General features: G+C 63.4%; 1 protein-coding gene across 1 annotated transcript in view; it reads left to right on the forward strand.

The window, feature by feature from the left end:
- NOL4L (nucleolar protein 4 like) overlaps positions 1-4,960 on the forward strand; it is a 92,591-nt gene that overhangs the window by 77,884 nt on the left and 9,747 nt on the right. The window lies entirely within an intron of this gene.

Here is a 4,960-nt window from a genome sequence, read left to right on the forward strand (position 1 = left end):
AGCAGTGGGGGGCAGAATGCCCCCTGCCAGGGTACCAAGTTGCTGGGGCAGAGGGGCCAGCACCACTGGGTTGGTGAGAGGAGGTGGGGCCTGGGCCAGGAGGGCAGAGTAGTGATGCCAGGAGACAGGCCACGGAGCAGGGTACCAAGGGGAGCCCAGCACCTCCCTGTCTCAATGTGCCCTTAATGGAGCCCCGGACGCGCCCGTCACTCTGGAGGCAGCACTGGGCAGCCAGCAAGGAGCCTGGCCTGCTGGGCAACTATGCGTCATGTCAATAGGCCCCCGCCTTCATCAGCACCCCTGCAAGAGAGCCAGCCTGGGGAGGTGTGTGCCCCCAACTCAAGGCAGAGTCACCCCCTAGTCTGCAGCCCTGGGGGCGGGCAGTCAAGCTGTTCCATGGATTCCATGGGTCCCCAGCCCCCAGCTCTGCTTCCCCCTCCTCCTTCCTCTCTGCTGTCCTTTCCTCCCTGTGAATTATTGATGCCCCCTCCACCCCCGCCCCTGGCCCCGCCCGGCTTGGCCGCTGCTGTGACAGCTCCAGCCGGGAGGAGGCCCACAGCCTCCAGCAGCTGCACCTCTGGTGAGAGAAGGGGGCCTACCTTCCCGCCACCCGGCCGCCTGAGCTGAGCTGTGTGGGCTGCCGCCGTGAGAGGGTGCCGCTGGCCGGGACCCCAGAGCCCCCTGTGGCCATTGGTGGCTTGCACAGAGCCAGGCTTGTGCAGGCTGCGGGGCGCGCTGGCGCCCACATAAGGGCATTGTTTGCCGAGGTAAAAGGAGTTTTTGTCTCCTTCTGGAGACGGGACAGAGGGAGGAACAATCTCCCCCATTCATCACTAATTCCCCCATTTGAATAGCAGCACACTGCCCCACGTTAAACGAGCCTGCCCGGCGGGCTTTCCCTGCCTGCGGGCATCCAGGCACAGGTGGTAGTCACCCGTCCTGCCCGGCCCGGCCTGGCAGTCGTCCTCTGCAGAGCTGGCGGCCTGGCCTCTGGGGAAGGAGGGCTGCCTTCCGGCTTGCAGCCCGGAGCCCCTCGGAGCCCGGCCTGTCACACACGCACCATCACCGCCCAAGGGCTCCTCATGCCATCACTGCCTGGGCCTGGCACGCCAGCCTCCTGGGGGAGCAGCACAGATGAGGACCGGGCAGGCACACGAGACACCCCCCCACCCCCCTTAGAGTCCATGTCCAGGCCTAGGGTGGGTCCGCCCCTGGGAGGACCAGCTCCTAGCCAGGCTAGGGCCCTAAAGGGCCAGCTGGTTTTTTTTTCACAGTCCCAAAGGGCCCCAGAGGTACAGCCTCAGCCTGGTGATAAGAGCAGCCATGGAGGCAGGTGGCGTGACAAAGGTCACCCGACTGCGCTCGGGAGGCCTCCGCTGTGTGTCTCTATCTCCATCACGGTTTTGGGAAAGGGGCCCGGGAAAGGGAGGATTGGGAACGGTTTCCCTCCATTTCTTCTTTCCTCCAATGATGACAGGCCTGTCCACCCTAAGCCCTGGGCTGGCCCCTCGAGGGCACCCAGACTGGGCATGGGAGCACCCTGAGCTTGAGCCAGACCTCCACGTGGCCCACCAGTACCCACTGGCTCAGGTATGGAGGGACCTGGGGACTCTTAACAAGGCCCCTGCCCAGCCCAGGCCTGCTTCTTGCGGGGAGGGGGAGAGGCTCTCAGCTTCTGACCTAAGTGGGTTCAGCAGCCCCCAGGCCAGAGAGGGCTTTGTGCCCCAGCCCTGCAGCAAAAATAAAGGCCTGGATCACTCTTATTGGTCCAGCTCGGGTCACATGCCCACAGTCAGCACTGCGAGGGACTGCTGACTGGCCAGCCTGGCACAGGCCCGTCCCTCCTCCCCACAACCCTGAGAGAGTCAGGCTGCCATCTCCTGCTGTCTGGGAAGGCAGGGGCGCCAGCCCACCCAGTGCCGCCCTGCCACCCGTGGGTCTCCAGGGCTGGGGCAGCTCACGTGGGGGTTGGGCACAGACCTGAGTCCATATAACCTAGCATGGGAGAAATGTATGGGGTCAGAGTGGGGCAGGCGGGCAGACAGGGCAGGTCTTTCTGAGATGGGGACATTGCGCTAAGAGCCCTGTGGGGTGGGGGGGTGCTGGTTCCCTCAGGGAGAGGGTGGCCCACGAGCAGTTTGGATTGGCCACCCCCGTTTCCACGGCCAGCCAGGAGAGGTTGTCATCCAACTACTTCAATTGCGTTGTGGGCTAGGGGCACGGTTTTCTGCAGCTTTGCCAGTTTGAACTCAGCCCAGGGCCGCAGCCAGGAGTGTAGCCACTAATGTGCCCTCGCCCAGTGGAGGTCAGTGGCATCGGGCCTCCTGCCAGGAAACCTTGAGGTTCCCTCTTCGTGCCACCCCCCTCACCCCCCACCCTGTGAGCCAACCCCTGTAAGCTGGAAGGCTGCGGGATGGGGCTTGTACTGTTAAGAGGGTGCCCCTGGTGAGCAGTGGGCGGCCAGGACCAGGGCCAGACCTGTCTTACCACCAGTGTGTCCCCGGCACCCAGCGGTAGGCAGAAGTTCAGGAAAAGGAGGGGCGAGATTTGGTGTGCTCCCCATTCCATCTTTCACTGTGCCCATCTCAAAGGGTCCCCAGGAGCCCTCCTTCCAGTCCAAGGCAGGCGTGGGAGCTGCAAGGGGGCTTTGTGACGTGAGAGAGCCCAGGCTGTCGGGAACACACTGTCGCACCGTCTCCTTGGTGTGCATGGCTATGATCCGCACGTGGCAGTTCAGAACCACTAGCGGGAGAAAGACAGGGTTTTCTGCTCTTGTAAAGTTACAGCCTCCGAACCACCCCCCAACCACCACCCCCCGTCCTATGGGGGTCACTACGAGTCGGCAGTGAGTTTAGTATTTGCTTTGGTCACTCTGATGAGAGAGGAAATGAAGGCTCCAGGAGGTCCCAGCGCTTGCTCCTGGTCCAAAGCCTGCTTGGTTCTGTGGGGTCACCCCTCCTGCAGCCCATGAGCTGGCCCAACTCAGGGAGGCTGCAGAAGGGGCAGTGGACACCCAGGCTTAGGGCTGCCAAAAAGTGGGCCCAAGGAAGAAAGGACGTGGGTGTGATGTGCATTCCCTTGTCCCTTCGTTGGGGGTGGACCATGTGGGTCCTAGTCTGCAGATAGCCTTCGCTGCCCACCTCCCAGGTGTGGTGTGGGCGTGATCGGGGACCTGGGACAGCAGGTCCGTGGGTTTTGGCAAGTTGTGGAGTTGGTTGTTTCTTTACAAGGTGGACCAGCCACTGCTAGTTAAAATGACAAAAGCTTCCGTAATTGTGAAGATTTCGTCAGCGTGGGAAGACACCTTGGTGTACATAGGTGGCTACCTTGGGGCCTGTCTGCTCGGCCCCATCCCTTCCCAGCCTAGAGAGGCAACCGAGGGCAAAGAGGGGGTGTCTCCTGTGTGCAGGCCAGACCATTGGGTCATGCTGCCTTGGCAGGGTTGGCATTGGGGGGAGGTTTGTAACCTGGGTGTGGGGCCCCAGTGGGAGCGCTGTGCATCCTCCTCACCTTAGCGGGAGGTGCAGGACAAAGCCTCTTCCCCCTACCCCCAGGAAGGCTGGTGGGGAGGTGGAGGGGGTGTGTTGGGATGCCCCTGAGTGGAGTGTGGAACTGCAGTAGGCCTTGGGGCTGATGCCCATGGTGAACACCCAACAATTGCCAGGCAAGGATGGTGCCCATTAGCGCCCCTCAGAGGATGGATTTGAGGCCTGTGGTAGTGATGCCAGGTGTGAAGAGACCCCCTATCCCCCTGTGAGTGCAGGTGTGAAGGGCCCTGAGGGCAGGCTTTGGGGGTAGGCAGCCTTGGAGTGCACCTTGGCCACCCCGTCAGCCAGCACGGGTACCCCGGAGCTCACAGGTGCTCTGGACATCAGCTGGTGTGGGCATCTGGCCCTCCTCCCACACTCCTGGCAGGGACCTGGGAGCCTGTGGGGATTCCTCGGACAGCAGGTGGGGAGTGGGCTGCCTCTGGACTGGCCCTGGACCTGGTGAAGGAGGCATGGAGGGCTGGGGTCTGGGCTGGAGAGCTGAGTGGGGCAGGAGGTGCAGACCTCTGGAAGGCCAGCTGAGCTGGACAGAGCTGGCAGAAACGCAGGTGGAAGGCGGGGCCGAGTGAGGGCCAAGGCACCTGGGGGTGATTGGTACAGGTCATGGGACCAGGGGCCCTCAAGGCGGGAGTCTGGGGACCTGCTGTAAAAGGCAGTGTGCCCCAAGGAAGCTGGGGTGCTGCGGAGGCCAGTGGGGCAGGCGTGGCTTGACCAGGGGTGGGGCAGGTGGTAGATAATCTGGTACCTCACTTTGTGAGTCCCTGTGTGGTTTCAGTTATGAGCACATATCTACCCCTCCCCACCCACAGCCCCCACCTCCTAGTTGGACCAGTCCCCTGGCCGCTGGCTGCCACGAGGACCGGGCCAGAAGACAGCAGGTCCTCAGTCAATGCTGTGGGGTCGCTTGCTCAGTCACCAAACAGCTAGATTGGGTTCTGCAGCTTCAGCTAAAAAGCCAGACCCTTCTGTGTGCGAGGGTGGGGGCCGGGGTCAGGGCTGCCGGAGAGGGGACCCTTGGTCGTGGGCTGTGGGAGGGGGCGTGGGGGTGGCTGAGCAGGCTTGGAGCTGCCCTGCAAGGAGGACTTGATCCCGGAGGAGGAGGAAGGAGAGGAGGAGAAGGAGGAGGGCTTCCTGACCCAGGGCACCAGCGCTGGCCGAGGGGGAGGGGTGCCCTGTGCCGCAACCTTTCCCATCCCCCGCTGCCGGGCGCCCGGCTGCTTGATGGGCAACCTGGCCCCGCCCTCCCGCAGCAGGGAGGCCCGGGATTGGTTAGGGTGCCAGAGCCACTCAGTCGCCATGGGGACACTCGGGCGGCGCGCGTGCCCAGTGCCCAGCACCGGGAGACTAAAGCTTCATAATCTTCGGGCGGGGTGGGTGAGGGCGGGGCCCCGCGAGGTCCGAAGGCACCCTAG

The sequence above is a fragment of the Echinops telfairi genome, unplaced genomic scaffold (genome assembly GCF_000313985.2).
Source record: "Echinops telfairi isolate 266 unplaced genomic scaffold, ASM31398v2 ScPeMD7_5592;HRSCAF=6446, whole genome shotgun sequence".
NCBI lineage: Eukaryota > Metazoa > Chordata > Mammalia > Afrosoricida > Tenrecidae > Echinops > Echinops telfairi.